The sequence below is a fragment of the Astyanax mexicanus genome, chromosome 3 (assembly GCF_023375975.1).
Source record: "Astyanax mexicanus isolate ESR-SI-001 chromosome 3, AstMex3_surface, whole genome shotgun sequence".
NCBI lineage: Eukaryota > Metazoa > Chordata > Actinopteri > Characiformes > Acestrorhamphidae > Astyanax > Astyanax mexicanus.
Genome location: NC_064410.1, coordinates 31,462,501 through 31,477,537, shown reverse-complemented (window position 1 = coordinate 31,477,537; position 15,037 = coordinate 31,462,501). Strand labels below are relative to the sequence as shown.

The 15,037-nt window shown below is 47.8% G+C and overlaps 64 non-coding genes across 64 annotated transcripts; all 64 read right to left on the bottom strand.

Annotated features, from left to right (window-relative positions):
* Positions 1 to 61: 61 nt before the first annotated feature.
* On the bottom strand, positions 62 to 133 carry trnap-agg (transfer RNA proline (anticodon AGG)). The gene has a single exon. It is a non-coding gene; the product is annotated as a tRNA-Pro (tRNA).
* A 95-nt stretch (positions 134 to 228) lies between these two features.
* Positions 229 to 300, bottom strand: trnap-agg (transfer RNA proline (anticodon AGG)). Its single transcript has one exon. It is a non-coding gene; the product is annotated as a tRNA-Pro (tRNA).
* Positions 301 to 392: 92 nt separating this feature from the next.
* trnap-agg (transfer RNA proline (anticodon AGG)) lies at positions 393 to 464 on the bottom strand. The gene has a single exon. It is a non-coding gene; the product is annotated as a tRNA-Pro (tRNA).
* A 407-nt stretch (positions 465 to 871) lies between these two features.
* trnap-ugg (transfer RNA proline (anticodon UGG)) lies at positions 872 to 943 on the bottom strand. The gene has a single exon. It is a non-coding gene; the product is annotated as a tRNA-Pro (tRNA).
* Positions 944 to 1,036: 93 nt separating this feature from the next.
* On the bottom strand, positions 1,037 to 1,108 carry trnap-ugg (transfer RNA proline (anticodon UGG)). The gene has a single exon. It is a non-coding gene; the product is annotated as a tRNA-Pro (tRNA).
* Positions 1,109 to 1,342: 234 nt separating this feature from the next.
* On the bottom strand, positions 1,343 to 1,414 carry trnap-agg (transfer RNA proline (anticodon AGG)). Its single transcript has one exon. It is a non-coding gene; the product is annotated as a tRNA-Pro (tRNA).
* A 92-nt stretch (positions 1,415 to 1,506) lies between these two features.
* Positions 1,507 to 1,578, bottom strand: trnap-agg (transfer RNA proline (anticodon AGG)). Its single transcript has one exon. It is a non-coding gene; the product is annotated as a tRNA-Pro (tRNA).
* A 244-nt stretch (positions 1,579 to 1,822) lies between these two features.
* trnap-agg (transfer RNA proline (anticodon AGG)) lies at positions 1,823 to 1,894 on the bottom strand. The gene has a single exon. It is a non-coding gene; the product is annotated as a tRNA-Pro (tRNA).
* Positions 1,895 to 2,065: 171 nt separating this feature from the next.
* trnap-ugg (transfer RNA proline (anticodon UGG)) lies at positions 2,066 to 2,137 on the bottom strand. Its single transcript has one exon. It is a non-coding gene; the product is annotated as a tRNA-Pro (tRNA).
* An 87-nt stretch (positions 2,138 to 2,224) lies between these two features.
* Positions 2,225 to 2,296, bottom strand: trnap-agg (transfer RNA proline (anticodon AGG)). The gene has a single exon. It is a non-coding gene; the product is annotated as a tRNA-Pro (tRNA).
* A 91-nt stretch (positions 2,297 to 2,387) lies between these two features.
* Positions 2,388 to 2,459, bottom strand: trnap-agg (transfer RNA proline (anticodon AGG)). The gene has a single exon. It is a non-coding gene; the product is annotated as a tRNA-Pro (tRNA).
* Positions 2,460 to 2,543: 84 nt separating this feature from the next.
* Positions 2,544 to 2,615, bottom strand: trnap-agg (transfer RNA proline (anticodon AGG)). The gene has a single exon. It is a non-coding gene; the product is annotated as a tRNA-Pro (tRNA).
* Positions 2,616 to 2,702: 87 nt separating this feature from the next.
* Positions 2,703 to 2,774, bottom strand: trnap-agg (transfer RNA proline (anticodon AGG)). Its single transcript has one exon. It is a non-coding gene; the product is annotated as a tRNA-Pro (tRNA).
* Positions 2,775 to 2,941: 167 nt separating this feature from the next.
* Positions 2,942 to 3,013, bottom strand: trnap-agg (transfer RNA proline (anticodon AGG)). Its single transcript has one exon. It is a non-coding gene; the product is annotated as a tRNA-Pro (tRNA).
* A 244-nt stretch (positions 3,014 to 3,257) lies between these two features.
* Positions 3,258 to 3,329, bottom strand: trnap-ugg (transfer RNA proline (anticodon UGG)). The gene has a single exon. It is a non-coding gene; the product is annotated as a tRNA-Pro (tRNA).
* A 177-nt stretch (positions 3,330 to 3,506) lies between these two features.
* Positions 3,507 to 3,578, bottom strand: trnaq-uug (transfer RNA glutamine (anticodon UUG)). Its single transcript has one exon. It is a non-coding gene; the product is annotated as a tRNA-Gln (tRNA).
* Positions 3,579 to 3,805: 227 nt separating this feature from the next.
* On the bottom strand, positions 3,806 to 3,877 carry trnap-agg (transfer RNA proline (anticodon AGG)). The gene has a single exon. It is a non-coding gene; the product is annotated as a tRNA-Pro (tRNA).
* An 85-nt stretch (positions 3,878 to 3,962) lies between these two features.
* On the bottom strand, positions 3,963 to 4,034 carry trnap-agg (transfer RNA proline (anticodon AGG)). The gene has a single exon. It is a non-coding gene; the product is annotated as a tRNA-Pro (tRNA).
* A 235-nt stretch (positions 4,035 to 4,269) lies between these two features.
* Positions 4,270 to 4,341, bottom strand: trnap-agg (transfer RNA proline (anticodon AGG)). The gene has a single exon. It is a non-coding gene; the product is annotated as a tRNA-Pro (tRNA).
* Positions 4,342 to 4,431: 90 nt separating this feature from the next.
* On the bottom strand, positions 4,432 to 4,503 carry trnap-agg (transfer RNA proline (anticodon AGG)). The gene has a single exon. It is a non-coding gene; the product is annotated as a tRNA-Pro (tRNA).
* An 84-nt stretch (positions 4,504 to 4,587) lies between these two features.
* Positions 4,588 to 4,659, bottom strand: trnap-ugg (transfer RNA proline (anticodon UGG)). The gene has a single exon. It is a non-coding gene; the product is annotated as a tRNA-Pro (tRNA).
* A 176-nt stretch (positions 4,660 to 4,835) lies between these two features.
* trnap-agg (transfer RNA proline (anticodon AGG)) lies at positions 4,836 to 4,907 on the bottom strand. Its single transcript has one exon. It is a non-coding gene; the product is annotated as a tRNA-Pro (tRNA).
* A 233-nt stretch (positions 4,908 to 5,140) lies between these two features.
* trnap-agg (transfer RNA proline (anticodon AGG)) lies at positions 5,141 to 5,212 on the bottom strand. The gene has a single exon. It is a non-coding gene; the product is annotated as a tRNA-Pro (tRNA).
* Positions 5,213 to 5,300: 88 nt separating this feature from the next.
* trnap-agg (transfer RNA proline (anticodon AGG)) lies at positions 5,301 to 5,372 on the bottom strand. Its single transcript has one exon. It is a non-coding gene; the product is annotated as a tRNA-Pro (tRNA).
* Positions 5,373 to 5,566: 194 nt separating this feature from the next.
* trnaq-uug (transfer RNA glutamine (anticodon UUG)) lies at positions 5,567 to 5,638 on the bottom strand. The gene has a single exon. It is a non-coding gene; the product is annotated as a tRNA-Gln (tRNA).
* Positions 5,639 to 5,865: 227 nt separating this feature from the next.
* trnap-agg (transfer RNA proline (anticodon AGG)) lies at positions 5,866 to 5,937 on the bottom strand. Its single transcript has one exon. It is a non-coding gene; the product is annotated as a tRNA-Pro (tRNA).
* An 85-nt stretch (positions 5,938 to 6,022) lies between these two features.
* On the bottom strand, positions 6,023 to 6,094 carry trnap-agg (transfer RNA proline (anticodon AGG)). The gene has a single exon. It is a non-coding gene; the product is annotated as a tRNA-Pro (tRNA).
* A 235-nt stretch (positions 6,095 to 6,329) lies between these two features.
* trnap-agg (transfer RNA proline (anticodon AGG)) lies at positions 6,330 to 6,401 on the bottom strand. The gene has a single exon. It is a non-coding gene; the product is annotated as a tRNA-Pro (tRNA).
* A 90-nt stretch (positions 6,402 to 6,491) lies between these two features.
* Positions 6,492 to 6,563, bottom strand: trnap-agg (transfer RNA proline (anticodon AGG)). The gene has a single exon. It is a non-coding gene; the product is annotated as a tRNA-Pro (tRNA).
* Positions 6,564 to 6,647: 84 nt separating this feature from the next.
* trnap-ugg (transfer RNA proline (anticodon UGG)) lies at positions 6,648 to 6,719 on the bottom strand. Its single transcript has one exon. It is a non-coding gene; the product is annotated as a tRNA-Pro (tRNA).
* Positions 6,720 to 6,895: 176 nt separating this feature from the next.
* trnap-agg (transfer RNA proline (anticodon AGG)) lies at positions 6,896 to 6,967 on the bottom strand. Its single transcript has one exon. It is a non-coding gene; the product is annotated as a tRNA-Pro (tRNA).
* Positions 6,968 to 7,200: 233 nt separating this feature from the next.
* trnap-agg (transfer RNA proline (anticodon AGG)) lies at positions 7,201 to 7,272 on the bottom strand. Its single transcript has one exon. It is a non-coding gene; the product is annotated as a tRNA-Pro (tRNA).
* Positions 7,273 to 7,359: 87 nt separating this feature from the next.
* trnap-agg (transfer RNA proline (anticodon AGG)) lies at positions 7,360 to 7,431 on the bottom strand. Its single transcript has one exon. It is a non-coding gene; the product is annotated as a tRNA-Pro (tRNA).
* Positions 7,432 to 7,526: 95 nt separating this feature from the next.
* Positions 7,527 to 7,598, bottom strand: trnap-agg (transfer RNA proline (anticodon AGG)). The gene has a single exon. It is a non-coding gene; the product is annotated as a tRNA-Pro (tRNA).
* Positions 7,599 to 7,691: 93 nt separating this feature from the next.
* Positions 7,692 to 7,763, bottom strand: trnap-agg (transfer RNA proline (anticodon AGG)). Its single transcript has one exon. It is a non-coding gene; the product is annotated as a tRNA-Pro (tRNA).
* A 552-nt stretch (positions 7,764 to 8,315) lies between these two features.
* Positions 8,316 to 8,387, bottom strand: trnap-agg (transfer RNA proline (anticodon AGG)). The gene has a single exon. It is a non-coding gene; the product is annotated as a tRNA-Pro (tRNA).
* An 84-nt stretch (positions 8,388 to 8,471) lies between these two features.
* trnap-ugg (transfer RNA proline (anticodon UGG)) lies at positions 8,472 to 8,543 on the bottom strand. Its single transcript has one exon. It is a non-coding gene; the product is annotated as a tRNA-Pro (tRNA).
* Positions 8,544 to 8,636: 93 nt separating this feature from the next.
* trnap-ugg (transfer RNA proline (anticodon UGG)) lies at positions 8,637 to 8,708 on the bottom strand. Its single transcript has one exon. It is a non-coding gene; the product is annotated as a tRNA-Pro (tRNA).
* Positions 8,709 to 8,942: 234 nt separating this feature from the next.
* Positions 8,943 to 9,014, bottom strand: trnap-agg (transfer RNA proline (anticodon AGG)). Its single transcript has one exon. It is a non-coding gene; the product is annotated as a tRNA-Pro (tRNA).
* A 91-nt stretch (positions 9,015 to 9,105) lies between these two features.
* On the bottom strand, positions 9,106 to 9,177 carry trnap-agg (transfer RNA proline (anticodon AGG)). Its single transcript has one exon. It is a non-coding gene; the product is annotated as a tRNA-Pro (tRNA).
* Positions 9,178 to 9,420: 243 nt separating this feature from the next.
* On the bottom strand, positions 9,421 to 9,492 carry trnap-agg (transfer RNA proline (anticodon AGG)). The gene has a single exon. It is a non-coding gene; the product is annotated as a tRNA-Pro (tRNA).
* Positions 9,493 to 9,579: 87 nt separating this feature from the next.
* Positions 9,580 to 9,651, bottom strand: trnap-agg (transfer RNA proline (anticodon AGG)). Its single transcript has one exon. It is a non-coding gene; the product is annotated as a tRNA-Pro (tRNA).
* A 167-nt stretch (positions 9,652 to 9,818) lies between these two features.
* trnap-agg (transfer RNA proline (anticodon AGG)) lies at positions 9,819 to 9,890 on the bottom strand. Its single transcript has one exon. It is a non-coding gene; the product is annotated as a tRNA-Pro (tRNA).
* Positions 9,891 to 10,137: 247 nt separating this feature from the next.
* Positions 10,138 to 10,209, bottom strand: trnap-agg (transfer RNA proline (anticodon AGG)). The gene has a single exon. It is a non-coding gene; the product is annotated as a tRNA-Pro (tRNA).
* Positions 10,210 to 10,378: 169 nt separating this feature from the next.
* On the bottom strand, positions 10,379 to 10,450 carry trnap-ugg (transfer RNA proline (anticodon UGG)). The gene has a single exon. It is a non-coding gene; the product is annotated as a tRNA-Pro (tRNA).
* Positions 10,451 to 10,536: 86 nt separating this feature from the next.
* On the bottom strand, positions 10,537 to 10,608 carry trnap-agg (transfer RNA proline (anticodon AGG)). Its single transcript has one exon. It is a non-coding gene; the product is annotated as a tRNA-Pro (tRNA).
* Positions 10,609 to 10,793: 185 nt separating this feature from the next.
* On the bottom strand, positions 10,794 to 10,865 carry trnap-ugg (transfer RNA proline (anticodon UGG)). Its single transcript has one exon. It is a non-coding gene; the product is annotated as a tRNA-Pro (tRNA).
* Positions 10,866 to 11,136: 271 nt separating this feature from the next.
* Positions 11,137 to 11,208, bottom strand: trnap-agg (transfer RNA proline (anticodon AGG)). The gene has a single exon. It is a non-coding gene; the product is annotated as a tRNA-Pro (tRNA).
* Positions 11,209 to 11,299: 91 nt separating this feature from the next.
* On the bottom strand, positions 11,300 to 11,371 carry trnap-ugg (transfer RNA proline (anticodon UGG)). The gene has a single exon. It is a non-coding gene; the product is annotated as a tRNA-Pro (tRNA).
* Positions 11,372 to 11,632: 261 nt separating this feature from the next.
* On the bottom strand, positions 11,633 to 11,704 carry trnap-agg (transfer RNA proline (anticodon AGG)). The gene has a single exon. It is a non-coding gene; the product is annotated as a tRNA-Pro (tRNA).
* A 91-nt stretch (positions 11,705 to 11,795) lies between these two features.
* On the bottom strand, positions 11,796 to 11,867 carry trnap-ugg (transfer RNA proline (anticodon UGG)). The gene has a single exon. It is a non-coding gene; the product is annotated as a tRNA-Pro (tRNA).
* Positions 11,868 to 11,949: 82 nt separating this feature from the next.
* trnap-ugg (transfer RNA proline (anticodon UGG)) lies at positions 11,950 to 12,021 on the bottom strand. The gene has a single exon. It is a non-coding gene; the product is annotated as a tRNA-Pro (tRNA).
* A 252-nt stretch (positions 12,022 to 12,273) lies between these two features.
* trnap-agg (transfer RNA proline (anticodon AGG)) lies at positions 12,274 to 12,345 on the bottom strand. Its single transcript has one exon. It is a non-coding gene; the product is annotated as a tRNA-Pro (tRNA).
* A 92-nt stretch (positions 12,346 to 12,437) lies between these two features.
* Positions 12,438 to 12,511, bottom strand: trnap-agg (transfer RNA proline (anticodon AGG)). Its single transcript has one exon. It is a non-coding gene; the product is annotated as a tRNA-Pro (tRNA).
* A 247-nt stretch (positions 12,512 to 12,758) lies between these two features.
* On the bottom strand, positions 12,759 to 12,830 carry trnap-ugg (transfer RNA proline (anticodon UGG)). The gene has a single exon. It is a non-coding gene; the product is annotated as a tRNA-Pro (tRNA).
* A 103-nt stretch (positions 12,831 to 12,933) lies between these two features.
* On the bottom strand, positions 12,934 to 13,005 carry trnap-cgg (transfer RNA proline (anticodon CGG)). Its single transcript has one exon. It is a non-coding gene; the product is annotated as a tRNA-Pro (tRNA).
* A 94-nt stretch (positions 13,006 to 13,099) lies between these two features.
* trnap-cgg (transfer RNA proline (anticodon CGG)) lies at positions 13,100 to 13,171 on the bottom strand. Its single transcript has one exon. It is a non-coding gene; the product is annotated as a tRNA-Pro (tRNA).
* A 257-nt stretch (positions 13,172 to 13,428) lies between these two features.
* On the bottom strand, positions 13,429 to 13,501 carry trnap-agg (transfer RNA proline (anticodon AGG)). The gene has a single exon. It is a non-coding gene; the product is annotated as a tRNA-Pro (tRNA).
* Positions 13,502 to 13,592: 91 nt separating this feature from the next.
* Positions 13,593 to 13,664, bottom strand: trnap-agg (transfer RNA proline (anticodon AGG)). The gene has a single exon. It is a non-coding gene; the product is annotated as a tRNA-Pro (tRNA).
* Positions 13,665 to 13,756: 92 nt separating this feature from the next.
* Positions 13,757 to 13,828, bottom strand: trnap-ugg (transfer RNA proline (anticodon UGG)). The gene has a single exon. It is a non-coding gene; the product is annotated as a tRNA-Pro (tRNA).
* Positions 13,829 to 13,910: 82 nt separating this feature from the next.
* On the bottom strand, positions 13,911 to 13,982 carry trnap-ugg (transfer RNA proline (anticodon UGG)). Its single transcript has one exon. It is a non-coding gene; the product is annotated as a tRNA-Pro (tRNA).
* An 87-nt stretch (positions 13,983 to 14,069) lies between these two features.
* On the bottom strand, positions 14,070 to 14,141 carry trnap-ugg (transfer RNA proline (anticodon UGG)). The gene has a single exon. It is a non-coding gene; the product is annotated as a tRNA-Pro (tRNA).
* A 260-nt stretch (positions 14,142 to 14,401) lies between these two features.
* On the bottom strand, positions 14,402 to 14,473 carry trnap-ugg (transfer RNA proline (anticodon UGG)). Its single transcript has one exon. It is a non-coding gene; the product is annotated as a tRNA-Pro (tRNA).
* A 258-nt stretch (positions 14,474 to 14,731) lies between these two features.
* On the bottom strand, positions 14,732 to 14,805 carry trnap-cgg (transfer RNA proline (anticodon CGG)). The gene has a single exon. It is a non-coding gene; the product is annotated as a tRNA-Pro (tRNA).
* Between the last annotated feature and the right edge of the window lie 232 nt (positions 14,806 to 15,037).

The window sequence follows — 15,037 nt, the reverse complement described above, 5'->3', positions numbered from 1 at the left end:
CTTTTTTTTTTTTTTTTTAAAGCACCAACTAAAGGATTACCTCAGTGAACTTCCACCAACTGGGCTCGTCCGGGATTTGAACCCGGGACCTCTCGCACCCTAAGCGAGAATCATACCCCTAGACCAACGAGCCACATTGACTTCAGTGCTCCGGACAGCCTTTTTTTTTTTTTGTTTTTTTTTTTAAAGCACCAACTAAAGGATTAACTCGGAGAACTCCCACCAACTGGGCTCGTCCGGGATTTGAACCCGGGACCTCTCGCACCCTAAGCGAGAATCATACCCCTAGACCAACGAGCCACGTCGACTTCAGCGCTCTGGACAGCCTTTTTTTTTTTTTTTTTTTTTTAAAGCACCATCTAAAGGATTAACTCGGAGAACTTCCACCAACTGGGCTCGTCCGGGATTTGAACCCGGGACCTCTCGCACCCTAAGCGAGAATCATACCCCTAGACCAACGAGCCACGTCAAATTCAGAACTCTGGACAGCCTTTCTTTTTTTTTTAAAGCACCAACTAAAGGATTAATTCTGAGAACTTCCACCAACTGGGCTTGTCCGGGATTTGAACCCGGGACCTCTCGCACCCTAAGCGAGAACAATACCCCTAGACCAATGAGCCACGTCGACTTCAGAACTCTGGACAGCCTTTTTTTTTTTTTTAAAGCACCAACTAAAGGATTAACTCAGAGAACTCCCACCAACTGGGCTATTCCTGGATTTGAACCCGGGACCTCTCGCACCCAAAGCGAGAATCATACCCCTAGACCAACGAGCGACGCAGACTTTAGCGCTCCGGACAGCCTTTTTTTTTTTTTTTTTTTTTTTTTAAAGCACCAACTAAAGGATTAACTCGGAGAACTCCCACCAACTGGGCTCGTCCGGGATTTAAACCCGGGACCTCTCGCACCCAAAGCGAGAATCACACCCCTAGACCAACGAGCCACATCGACTTCGTTGCTCCGGACAGTCTTTTTTTTTTTTTTTTTTTTTTTAAAGCACCAACTAAAGGATTGACCCGGAGAACTCCCACAAACTGGGCTCGTCCGGGATTTGAACCCGGGACCTCTCGCACCCAAAGCGAGAATCATACCCCTAGACCAACGAGCCACATCGACTTCGTTGCTCCGGACAGTCTTTTTTTTTTTTTTTTTTTTTTTAAAGCACCAACTAAAGGATTGACCCGGAGAACTCCCACAAACTGGGCTCGTCCGGGATTTGAACCCGGGACCTCTCGCACCCTAAGCGAGAATCACGTCGACTTTAGCGCTCCGGACAGCCTTTTTTTTTTTTTTTTTTTTAAAGCACCAACTAAAGGATTAACTCGGAGAACTCCCACCAACTGGGCTCGTCCGGGATTTGAACCCGGGTCCTCTCGCACCCTAAGCGAGAATCATACCCCTAGACCAACGAGCCACGTCGACTTCAGCGCTCCGGACAGCCTTTTTTTTTTTTTTTTTTTTTTAAAGCACCAACTAAAGGATTAACTCGGAGAACTCCCACCAACTGGGCTCGTCCGGGATTTGAACCCGGGACCTCTCGCACCCTAAGCGAGAATCATACCCCTAGACCAACGAGCCACGTCGACTTCAGCGCTCCGGACAGCCTTTTTTTTTTTTTTTTTAAAGCACCAACTAAAGGATTAACTCGGAGAACTTCCACCAACTGGGCTCGTCCGGGATTTGAACCCGGGACCTCTCTTACCCTAAGCGAGAATCATACCCCTAGACCAACGAGCCACGTCAAATTCAGAACTCTGGACAGCCTTTCTTTTTTTTTTTAAAGCACCAACTAAAGGATTAATTCTGAGAACTTCCACCAACTGGGCTCGTCCGGGATTTGAACCCGGGACCTCTCGCACCCTAAGCGAGAATCATACCCCTAGACCAACGAGCCACATTGACTTCAGTGCTCCGGAAAGTCTTTTTTTTTTTTTTTTTTTAAAGCACCAACTAAAGGATTGACTCAGAGAACTCCCACCAACTGGTTGACTTTAGCGCTCCGGACTGCCTTTTTTTTTTTTTTAAGCACTAGCTAAAGGATTAACTCGGAGAACTACCACCAACTGGGCTCGTCCGGGATTTGAACCTGGGACCTCTCGCACCCAAAGCGAGAATCATACCCCTAGACCAACGAGCCACGTCAACTTCAGCGCTCCGGACAGCCTTTTTTTTTTTTTTTTTAAAGCACCAACTAAAGGATTACCTCGGAGAACTTCCACCAACTGGGCTCGTCCGGGATTTGAACCCGGGACCTCTCGCACCCTAAGCGAGAATCATACCCCTAGACCAACGAGCCACATCGACTTCAGTGCTCCGGACAGTCTTTTTTTTTTTTTTTTTTTTTAAAGCACCATCTAAAGGATTAACTCGGAGAACTTCCACCAACTGGGCTCGTCCGGGATTTGAACCCGGGACCTCTCGCACCCTAAGCGAGAATCATACCCGTAGACCAACGAGCCTCGTCAAATTCAGAACTCTGGACAGCCTTTCTTTTTTTTTTAAAGCACCAACTAAAGGATTAACTCTGAGAACTCCCACCAACTGGGCTCGTCCAGGATTTGAACCCGGGTCCTCTCGCACCCTAAGCGAGAATCATACCCCTAGACCAACGAGCCACGTCGACTTCAGCGCTCCGGACAGTGTTTTTTTTTTTTTTTTTTAAGCACCAACTAAAGGATTACCTCGGAGAACTTCCACCAACTGGGCTCGTCCGGGATTTGAACCCGGGACCTCTCGCACCCTAAGCGAGAATCATACCCCTAGACCAAAGAGCCACATTGACCACATTGCCACAAACTGGGCTCGTCCGTGATTTGAACCCGGGACCTCTCGCACCCTAAGCGAGAATCACGTCGACTTTAGCGCTCCGGACAGCCTTTTTTTTTTTTTTTTTTTTTTAAAGCACCAACTAAAGGATTAACTCGGAGAACTCCCACCAACTGGGCTCGTCCGGGATTTGAACCCGGGACCTCTCGCACCCTAAGCGAGAATCATACCCCTAGACCAACGAGCCACGTCGACTTCAGCGCTCCGGACAGCCTTTTTTTTTTTTTTTTTTAAAGCACCAACTAAAGGATTAACTCGGAGAACTTCCACCAACTGGGCTCTTCCAGGATTTGAACCCGGGACCTCTCGCACCCTAAGCGAGAATCATACCCCTAGACCAACGAGCCACATTGACTTCAGTGCTCCGGAAAGTCTTTTTTTTTTTTTTAAAGCACCAACTAAAGGATTAACTCGGAGAACTCCCACCAACTGGGCTCGTCTGGGATTTGAACCCGGGACCTCTCGCACCCAAAGCGAGAATCATACCCCTAGACCAACGAGCCACGTCGACTTCAGCGCTCCGGACAGCCTTTTTTTTTTTTTTTTAAAGCACCAACTAAAGGATTGACCCGGAGAACTCCCACAAACTGGGCTCGTCAGTGCTCCGGACAGTCTTTTTTTTTTTTTTTTTTTTTTTAAAGCACCAACTAAAGGATTAACTCGGAGAACTCCCACCAACTGGGCTCGTCCGGGATTTGAACCCGGGACCTCTCGCACCAAAAGCGAGAATCATACCCCTAGACCAACGAGCCACGTCGACTTCAAGGTTCCGGACAGCTTTTTTTTTTTTTTTTAAAGCACCAACTAAAGGATTAACTCGGAGAACTCCCACAAACTGGGCTCGTCCGGGATTTGAACCCTGGACCTCTCGCACCCTAAGCGAGAATCACGTCGACTTTAGCGCTCCGGACTGCCTTTTTTTTTTTTTTTTTTTTTAAAGCACTAACTAAAGGATTGACCCGGAGAACTCCCACAAACTGGGCTCGTCCGGGATTTGAACCCAGGACCTCTCGCACCCTAAGCGAGAATCATACCCCTAGACCAACGAACCACATCGACTTCAGCGCTCCGGACAGTCTTTTTTTTTTTTTTTAAAGCACCAACTAAAGGATTGACCCGGAGAACTCCCACAAACTGGGCTCGTCCGGGATTTGAACCCGGGACCTCTCGCACCCTAAGCGAGAATCATACCCCTAGACCAACGAGCCACATTGACTTCAGTGCTCCGGACAGTCTTTTTTTTTTTTTTTTTTTTTAAAGCACCAACTAAAGGATTGACCCGGAGAACTCCCACAAACTGGGCTCGTCCGTGATTTGAACCCGGGACCTCTCGCACCCTATGCGAGAATCACGTCGACTTTAGCGCTCCGGACAGCCTTTTTATTTTTTTTTTTTTTTTTAAAGCACCAACTAAATGATTAACTCGGAGAACTCCCAACAACTGGGCTCGTCCGGGATTTGAACCCGGGACCTCTCGCACCCTAAGCGAGAATCATACCCCTAGACCAACGAGCCACGTCGACTTCAGCGCTCCGGACAGCCTTTTTTTTTTTTTTTTTTTTAAAGCACCAACTAAAGGATTAACTCGGAGAACTTCCACCAACTGGGCTCGTCCGGGATTTGAACCCGGGACCTCTCGCACCCTAAGCGAGAATCATACCCCTAGACCAACGAGCCACATTGACTTCAGTGCTCCGGAAAGTCTTTTTTTTTTTTTTAAAGCACCAACTAAAGGATTAACTCGGAGAACTCCCACCAACTGGGCTCGTCCGGGATTTGAACCCGGTACCTCTCGCACCCAAAGCGAGAATCATACCCCTAGACCAACGAGCCACGGCGACTTCAGCGCCCCGGACAGCCTTTTTTTTTTTTTTTAAAGCACCAACTAAAGGATTGACCCGGAGAACTCCCACAAACTGGGCTCGTCAGTGCTCCGGACAGTCTTTTTTTTTTTTTTTTTTTTTTTAAAGCACCAACTAAAGGATTAACTCGGAGAACTCCCACCAACTGGGCTCGTCCGGGATTTGAACCCGGGATCTCTCGCACCCTAAGCGAGAATCATACCCCTAGACCAACGAGCCACGTCGACTTCAGCGCTCCGGACAGTGTTTTTTTTTTTTTTTTTTTTTTAAAGCACCAACTAAAGGATTGACTCGGAGAACTCCCACAAACTGGGCTCGTCCGGGATTTGAACCCGGGACCTCTCGCACCCTAAGCGAGAATCACGTCGACTTTAGCGCTCCGGACTGCCTTTTTTTTTTTTTTTTTTTTAAAGCACCAACTAAAGGATTGACACGGAGAACTCCCACAAACTGGGCTCGTCCGGGATTTGAACCCTGGACCTCTCGCACCCTAAGCGAGAATCATACCCCTAGACCAACGAGCCACGTCGACTTCAACGCTCCGGACAGTGTTTTTTTTTTTTTTTTTTAAAGCACCAACTAAAGGATTACCTCGGAGAACTTCCACCAACTGGGCTCGTCCGGGATTTGAACCCGGGACCTCTCGCACCCTAAGCGAGAATCATACCCCTAGACCAACGAGCCACATCGACTTCAGTGCTCCGGACAGTCTTTTTTTTTTTTTTTTTTTTTTTTTTTTTTTTTAAAGCAGCAACTAAAGGATTGACCCGGAGAACTCCCACAAACTGGGCTCGTCAGTGCTCCGGACAGTCTTTTTTTTTTTTTTTTTTTTTTTAAAGCACCAACTAAAGGATTAACTCGGAGAACTCCCACCAACTGGGCTCGTCCGGGATTTGAACCCGGGACCTCTCGCACCAAAAGCGAGAATCATACCCCTAGACCAACGAGCCACGTCGACTTCAAGGTTCCGGACAGCTTTTTTTTTTTTTTTTAAAGCACCAACTAAAGGATTAACTCGGAGAACTCCCACAAACTGGGCTCGTCCGGGATTTGAACCCTGGACCTCTCGCACCCTAAGCGAGAATCACGTCGACTTTAGCGCTCCGGACTGCCTTTTTTTTTTTTTTTTTTTTTAAAGCACTAACTAAAGGATTGACCCGGAGAACTCCCACAAACTGGGCTCGTCCGGGATTTGAACCCAGGACCTCTCGCACCCTAAGCGAGAATCATACCCCTAGACCAACGAACCACATCGACTTCAGCGCTCCGGACAGTCTTTTTTTTTTTTTTTAAAGCACCAACTAAAGGATTGACCCGGAGAACTCCCACAAACTGGGCTCGTCCGGGATTTGAACCCGGGACCTCTCGCACCCTAAGCGAGAATCATACCCCTAGACCAACGAGCCACATTGACTTCAGTGCTCCGGACAGTCTTTTTTTTTTTTTTTTTTTTTAAAGCACCAACTAAAGGATTGACCCGGAGAACTCCCACAAACTGGGCTCGTCCGTGATTTGAACCCGGGACCTCTCGCACCCTATGCGAGAATCACGTCGACTTTAGCGCTCCGGACAGCCTTTTTATTTTATTTTTTTTTTTTAAAGCACCAACTAAATGATTAACTCGGAGAACTCCCAACAACTGGGCTCGTCCGGGATTTGAACCCGGGACCTCTCGCACCCTAAGCGAGAATCATACCCCTAGACCAACGAGCCACGTCGACTTCAGCGCTCCGGACAGCCTTTTTTTTTTTTTTTTTTTTAAAGCACCAACTAAAGGATTAACTCGGAGAACTTCCACCAACTGGGCTCGTCCGGGATTTGAACCCGGGACCTCTCGCACCCTAAGCGAGAATCATACCCCTAGACCAACGAGCCACATTGACTTCAGTGCTCCGGAAAGTCTTTTTTTTTTTTTTAAAGCACCAACTAAAGGATTAACTCGGAGAACTCCCACCAACTGGGCTCGTCCGGGATTTGAACCCGGTACCTCTCGCACCCAAAGCGAGAATCATACCCCTAGACCAACGAGCCACGGCGACTTCAGCGCCCCGGACAGCCTTTTTTTTTTTTTTTAAAGCACCAACTAAAGGATTGACCCGGAGAACTCCCACAAACTGGGCTCGTCAGTGCTCCGGACAGTCTTTTTTTTTTTTTTTTTTTTTTTAAAGCACCAACTAAAGGATTAACTCGGAGAACTCCCACCAACTGGGCTCGTCCGGGATTTGAACCCGGGATCTCTCGCACCCTAAGCGAGAATCATACCCCTAGACCAACGAGCCACGTCGACTTCAGCGCTCCGGACAGTGTTTTTTTTTTTTTTTTTTTTTTAAAGCACCAACTAAAGGATTGACTCGGAGAACTCCCACAAACTGGGCTCGTCCGGGATTTGAACCCGGGACCTCTCGCACCCTAAGCGAGAATCACGTCGACTTTAGCGCTCCGGACTGCCTTTTTTTTTTTTTTTTTTTTAAAGCACCAACTAAAGGATTGACACGGAGAACTCCCACAAACTGGGCTCGTCCGGGATTTGAACCCTGGACCTCTCGCACCCTAAGCGAGAATCATACCCCTAGACCAACGAGCCACATCGACTTCAGTGCTCCGGACAGTCTTTTTTTTTTTTTTTTTAAAGCACCAACTAAAGGATTACCTCAGTGAACTTCCACCAACTGGGCTCGTCCGGGATTTGAACCCGGGACCTCTCGCACCCTAAGTGAGAATCATACCCCTAGACCAACGAGCCACATTGACTTCAGTGCTCCGGACAGCCTTTTTTTTTTTTTGTTTTTTTTTTTAAAGCACCAACTAAAGGATTAACTCGGAGAACTCCCACCAACTGGGCTCGTCCGGGATTTGAACCCGGGACCTCTCGCACCCTAAGCGAGAATCATACCCCTAGACCAACGAGCCACGTCGACTTCAGCGCTCTGGACAGCCTTTTTTTTTTTTTTTTTTTTTTTAAAGCACCATCTAAAGGATTAACTCGGAGAACTTCCACCAACTGGGCTCGTCCGGGATTTGAACCCGGGACCTCTCGCACCCTAAGCGAGAATCATACCCCTAGACCAACGAGCCACGTCAAATTCAGAACTCTGGACAGCCTTTCTTTTTTTTTTAAAGCACCAACTAAAGGATTAATTCTGAGAACTTCCACCAACTGGGCTCGTCCGGGATTTGAACCCGGGACCTCTCGCACCCTAAGCGAGAACAATACCCCTAGACCAATGAGCCACGTCGACTTCAGAACTCTGGACAGCCTTTTTTTTTTTTTTAAAGCACCAACTAAAGGATTAACTCAGAGAACTCCCACCAACTGGGCTATTCCTGGATTTGAACCCGGGACCTCTCGCACCCAAAGCGAGAATCATACCCCTAGACCAACGAGCCACGTCAAATTCAGAACTCTGGACAGCCTTTCTTTTTTTTTTAAAGCACCAACTAAAGGATTAATTCTGAGAACTTCCACCAACTGGGCTCGTCCGGGATTTGAACCCGGGACCTCTCGCACCCTAAGCGAGAACAATACCCCTAGACCAATGAGCCACGTCGACTTCAGAACTCTGGACAGCCTTTTTTTTTTTTTTAAAGCACCATCTAAAGGATTAACTCAGAGAACTTCCACCAACTGGGCTCGTCCGGGATTTGAACCCGGGACCTCTCGCACCCTAAGCGAGAATCATACCCCTAGACCAACGAGCCACGTCAAATTCAGAACTCTGGACAGCCTTTCTTTTTTTTTTAAAGCACCAACTAAAGGATTAACTCGGAGAACTCCCACCAACTGGGCTCGTCCGGGATTTAAACCCGGGACCTCTCGCACCCAAAGCGAGAATCATACCCCTAGACCAACGAGCCACATCGACTTCGTTGCTCCGGACAGTCTTTTTTTTTTTTTTTTTTTTTTTAAAGCACCAACTAAAGGATTGACCCGGAGAACTCCCACAAACTGGGCTCGTCCGGGATTTGAACCCGGGACCTCTCGCACCCAAAGCGAGAATCATACCCCTAGACCAACGAGCCACATCGACTTCGTTGCTCCGGACAGTCTTTTTTTTTTTTTTTTTTTTTTTAAAGCACCAACTAAAGGATTGACCCGGAGAACTCCCACAAACTGGGCTCGTCCGGGATTTGAACCCGGGACCTCTCGCACCCTAAGCGAGAATCACGTCGACTTTAGCGCTCCGGACAGCCTTTTTTTTTTTTTTTTTTTTAAAGCACCAACTAAAGGATTAACTCGGAGAACTCCCACCAACTGGGCTCGTCCGGGATTTGAACCCGGGTCCTCTCGCACCCTAAGCGAGAATCATACCCCTAGACCAACGAGCCACGTCGACTTCAGCGCTCCGGACAGCCTTTTTTTTTTTTTTTTTTTTTAAAGCACCAACTAAAGGATTAACTCGGAGAACTCCCACCAACTGGGCTCGTCCGGGATTTGAACCCGGGACCTCTCGCACCCTAAGCGAGAATCATACCCCTAGACCAACGAGCCACGTCGACTTCAGCGCTCCGGACAGCCTTTTTTTTTTTTTTTTTAAAGCACCAACTAAAGGATTAACTCGGAGAACTTCCACCAACTGGGCTCGTCCGGGATTTGAACCCGGGACCTCTCTTACCCTAAGCGAGAATCATACCCCTAGACCAACGAGCCACGTCAACTTCAGAACTCTGGACAGCCTTTCTTTTTTTTTTAAAGCACCAACTAAAGGATTAACTCTGAGAACTCCCACCAACTGGGCTCGTCCGGGATTTGAACCCGGGTCCTCTCGCACCCTAAGCGAGAATCATACCCCTAGACCAACGAGCCACGTCGACTTCAGCGCTCCGGACAGTGTTTTTTTTTTTTTTTTTTAAGCACCAACTAAAGGATTACCTCGGAGAACTTCCACCAACTGGGCTCGTCCGGGATTTGAACCCGGGACCTCTCGCACCCTAAGCGAGAATCATACCCCTAGACCAAAGAGCCACATTGACCACATTGCCACAAACTGGGCTCGTCCGTGATTTGAACCCGGGACCTCTCGCACCCTAAGCGAGAATCACGTCGACTTTAGCGCTCCGGACAGCCTTTTTTTTTTTTTTTTTTTTTTAAAGCACCAACTAAAGGATTAACTCGGAGAACTCCCACCAACTGGGCTCGTCCGGGATTTGAACCCGGGACCTCTCGCACCCTAAGCGAGAATCATACCCCTAGACCAACGAGCCACGTCGACTTCAGCGCTCCGGACAGCCTTTTTTTTTTTTTTTTTTTAAAGCACCAACTAAAGGATTAACTCGGAGAACTTCCACCAACTGGGCTCGTCCGGGATTTGAACCCGGGACCTCTCTTACCCTAAGCGAGAATCATACCCCTAGACCAACGAGCCACGTCAAATTCAGAACTCTGGACAGCCTTTCTTTTTTTTTTTTAAAGCACCAACTAAAGGATTAATTCTGAGAACTTCCACCAACTGGGCTCGTCCGGGATTTGAACCCGGGACCTCTCGCACCCTAAGCGAGAAACATACCCCTAGACCAACGAGCCACATTGACTTCAGTGCTCCGGAAAGTCTTTTTTTTTTTTTTTTTAAAGCACCAACTAAAGGATTGACTCGGAGAACTCCCACCAACTGGTTGACTTTAGCGCTCCGGACTGCCTTTTTTTTTTTTTTAAGCACCAGCTAAAGGATTAACTCGGAGAACTACCACCAACTGGGCTCGTCCGGGATTTGAACCTGGGACCTCTCGCACCCAAAGCGAAAATCATACCCCTAGACCAACGAGCCACGTCGACTTCAGCGCTCCGGACAGCCTTTTTTTTTTTTTTTTAAAGCACCAACTAAAGGATTACCTCGGAGAACTTCCACCAACTGGGCTCGTCCGGGATTTGAACCCGGGACCTCTCGCACCCTAAGCGAGAATCATACCCCTAGACCAACTAGCCACATCGACTTCAGTGCTCCGGACAGTCTTTTTTTTTTTTTTTTTTTTTATTTAAAGCACCAACTAAAGGATTGACCCGGAGAACTCCCACAAACTGGGCTCATCAGTGCTCCGGACAGTTTTTTTTTTTTTTTTTTTTTTTTAAAGCACCAACTAAAGGATTAACTCGGAGAACTCCCACCAACTGGGCTCGTCCGGGATTTGAACCCGGGACCTCTCGCACCCAAAGCGAGAATCATACCCCTAGACCAACGAGCCACGGCGACTTCAGCGCTCCGGACAGCCTTTTTTTTTTTTTAAACCACCAACTAAAGGATTAACTCGGAGAACTTCCACCAACTGGGCTCTTCCGGGATTTGAACCCGGGACCTCTCGCACCCTAAGCGAGAATCAAACCCCTAGACCAACGAGCCACGTTGGGATTGACTCGGAGAACTCCCACCAACTGGTCGACTTTAGCGCTCCGGACTGCCTTATTTTTTTTTTTAAGCACCAGCTAAAGGATTAACTCGGAGAACTACCACCAACTGGGCTCGTCCGGGATTTGAACCCGGGACCTCTCGCACCCTAAGCGAGAATCATACCCCTAGACCAACAAGCCACGTCGACTTCAGTGCTCCGGACAGCCATTTTTTTTTTTTTTTTTTTTAAAGCACCAACTAAAGGATTAACTCGGAGAACTTCCACCAACTGGGCTCGTCCGGGATTTGAACCCGGGACCTCTCGCACCCAAAGCGAGAATCATACCCCTAGACCAACGAGCCACGTAAAATTCAGCGCTCCGGACAGTCTTTTTTTTATTTTTTTTTTATTTTTAAAGCACCAACTAAAGGATTAACTCGGAGAACTTCCACCAACTGGGCTCGTCCGGGATTTGAACACGGGACCTCTCGCACCCGAAGCGAGAATCATACCCCTAGACCAACGATCCACGTAGACTTCAGCGCTCCGGACAGTCTTTTTTTTATTTTTTTTTATTTTTAAAGCACCAACTAAAGGATTACCTCGGAGAACTTCAACCAACTGGGCTCGTCCGGGATTTGAACCCGGGACCTCTCGCACCCTAAGCGAGAATCATACCCCTAGACCAACAAGCCACGTCGACTTCAGTGCTCCGGACAGCCATTTTTTTTTTTTTTTTTTTTAAAGCACCAACTAAAGGATTAACTCGGAGAACTCCCACCAACTGGGCTCGTCGGGGATTTGAACCCAGGACCTCTCGCACCCAAAGCGAGAATCATACCCCTAGACCAACGAGCCACGTCGACTTCAGAACTCTGGACAGCCTTTTTTTTTTTTAAAGCACCAACTAAGAGATTAACTCGGAGAACTCCCACCAACTGGGCTCGTCCGGGATTTGAACCCGGGACCTCTCGCACCCAAAGCGAGAATCATACCCCTAGACCAACGAGCCACGCCAACTTCAGTGCTCCGGACAGCCTTTTTTTTTTTTTTTTTTAAAGCACCAACTAAAGGATTAACTCGAAGAACTCCCATCAACTGGGCTCGTCCGGGATTTGAACCGGGGACCTCTTGCACCCAAAGCGAGAATCATACCCCTAGACCAACGAGCCACGCCAACTTCAGTGCTCCGGACAGACTTTTTTTTTTTTTTTTTTTTCAAAAGCACCAACTAAAGGATTAACTCAGAGAACTTCCACCAACTGGGCTCGTCCAGGATTTGAACCCGGGACCTCTCGCACCCTAAGCGAGAATCATACCCCTAGACCAACGAGCCACGTAGACTTCAGTGCTCCGGACAGTCTTTTTAAAATTTTTTTTACTTTTTAAAGCACCAACTAAAGGATTACCTCTGAGAACTTCAACCAACTGGGCTCGTCCGGGATTTGAACCCGGGACCTCTCGCACCCTAAGCGAGAATCATACCCCTAGACCAACGAGCAACGTCGACTTCAGTGCTCCGGACAGCCTTTTTTTTTTTTTTTTTTTTTTTTAAAGCACCAACTAAAGGATTAAGTCGGAGAACTCCCACCAACTGGGCTCGTCGGGAATTTGAACCCAGGACCTCTCGCACCCAAAGCGAGAATCATACCCCTAGACCAACGAGCCACGTTGACTTCAGAACTCTGGACAGCCTTTTTTTTTTTAAAGCACCAACTAAGAGATTAACTCGGAGAACTCCCACCAACTGGGCTCGTCCGGGATTTGAACCCGGGACCTCTCGCACCCAAAGCGAGAATCATACCCCTAGACCAACGAGCCACGCCGACTTCAGTGCTCCGGACAGTCTTTTTTTTTTTTTTTTTTTTTTTTTTTTTTTTTAAAGCACCAACTAAAGAACTAACTTGGAGAACTTCCACCAACTGGGCTCGTCCGGGATTTGAACCCGGGATCTCTCGCACCCGAAGCGAGAATCATACCCCTAGACCAACGAGCCACGTAGACTTCAACGCTCCGGACAGTCTGTTTTTTTTTTTTTTTTTTTTTTAAAGCACCAACTAAAGGTTTAACTCGGAGAACTTTCACCAACTTGGCTCGTCCGGGATTTGAACCCGGGACCTCTCGCACCCGAAGCGAGAATCATACCCCTAGACCAACGATCCACGTAGACTTCAGCGCTCCGGACAGTCTTTTTTTTTTTTTTTTTTTTTTTAAAGCACCAACTAAAGGATTGACCCGGAGAACTTCCACAAACTGGCCTCGTCCGGGATTTGAACCCGGGACCTCTCTCACCCTAAGCGCGAATCATGCCCCTAGACCAACGAGCCACGTCGACTTCAGAACTCTGGACAGCCTTTTTTTATTTTTTTTTATTTTTAAAGCACCAACTAAAGGATTGACCCGGAGAACTCCCACAAACAGGCCTCGTCCGGGATTTGAACCCGGGACCTCTCGCACCCTAAGCGAGAATCATACCCCTAGACCAACGAGCCACGTCGACCTCAGCGCTCCGGACAGTGTTTTTTTTTTTTTTTTTTTTTAAAGCACCAACTAAAGGATTACCTCGGAGAACTTCAACCAACTGGGCTCGTCCGGGATTTGAACCCGGGACCTCTCGCACCCTAAGCGAGAATCATACCCCTAGACCAACGAGCCTCGTCGACTTCAGTGCTCCGGACAGCCTTTTTTTTTTTTTTTTTTTTTTAAAGCACCAACTAAAGGATTAACTCGGAGAACTCCCACCAACTGGGCTCGTCGGGGATTTGAACCCAGGACCTCTCGCACCCAAAGCGAGAATCATACCCCTAGACCAACGAGCCACGTCGACTTCAGAACTCTGGACAGCCTTTTTTTTTTTTAAAGCACCAACTAAGAGATTAACTCGGAGAACTCCCACCAACTGGGCTCGTCCGGGATTTGAACCCGGGACCTCTCGCACCCAAAGCGAGAATCATACCCCTAGACCAACGAGCCACGCCAACTTCAGTGCTCCGGACAGCCTTTTTTTTTTTTTTTTTAAAGCACCAACTAAAGGATTAACTCGGAGAACTCCCATCAACTGGGCTCGTCCGGGATTTGAACCCGGGACCTCTCGCACCCAAAGCGAGAATCATACCCCTAGACCAACGAGCCACGTAGACTTCAGCGCTCCGGACAGTCTTTTTTAAAAAAAATTTTATTTTTAAAGCACCAACTAAAGGATTAACTCGGAGAACTTCCACCAACTAGGCTCGTCCGGGATTTGAACACGGGACCTCTCGCACCCGAAGCGAGAATCATACCCCTAGACCAACGATCCACGTACACTTCGGCGCTCCGGACAGTCTTTTTTAAATTTTTTTTTATTTTTAAAGCACCAACTAAAGGATTACCTCGGAGAACTTCAACCAACTGGGCTCGTCCGGGATTTGAACCCGGGACCTCTCGCACCCAAAGCGAGAATCATACCCCTAGACCAACGAGCCACGTAGACTTCAGCGCTCCGGACAGTCTTTTTTTTATTTTTTTTATTTTTAAAGCACCAACTAAAGTATTAACTCGGAGAACTTCCACCAACTGGGCTCGTCCGGGATTTGAACACGGGACCTCTCGCACCCGAAGCGAGAATCATACCCCTAGACCAACGATCCACGTAGACTTCAGCGCTCCGGACAGTCTTTTTTTTTATTTTTTTTTATTTTTAAAGCACCAACTAAAGGATTACCTCGGAGAACTTCAACCAACTGGGCTCGTCCGGGATTTGAACCCGGGACCTCTCGCACCCTAAGCGAGAATCATACCCCTAGACCAACGAGCAACGTCGACTTCAGAACTGAGGACAGCCTTTTTTTTTTTTTTTTTAAGCACCAACTAAAGGATTAACTCGGAGAACTCCCACCAACTGGGCTCGTCCGGGATTTGAACCCGGGACCTCTCGCACCCAAAGCGAGAATCATAGTCTTTTTTTTTTTTTTTTTTTTTTTTTAAAGCACCAACCAAAGGATTGACCCGGAGAACTCCCACACACTGGGCTCGTCCGGGATTTGAAC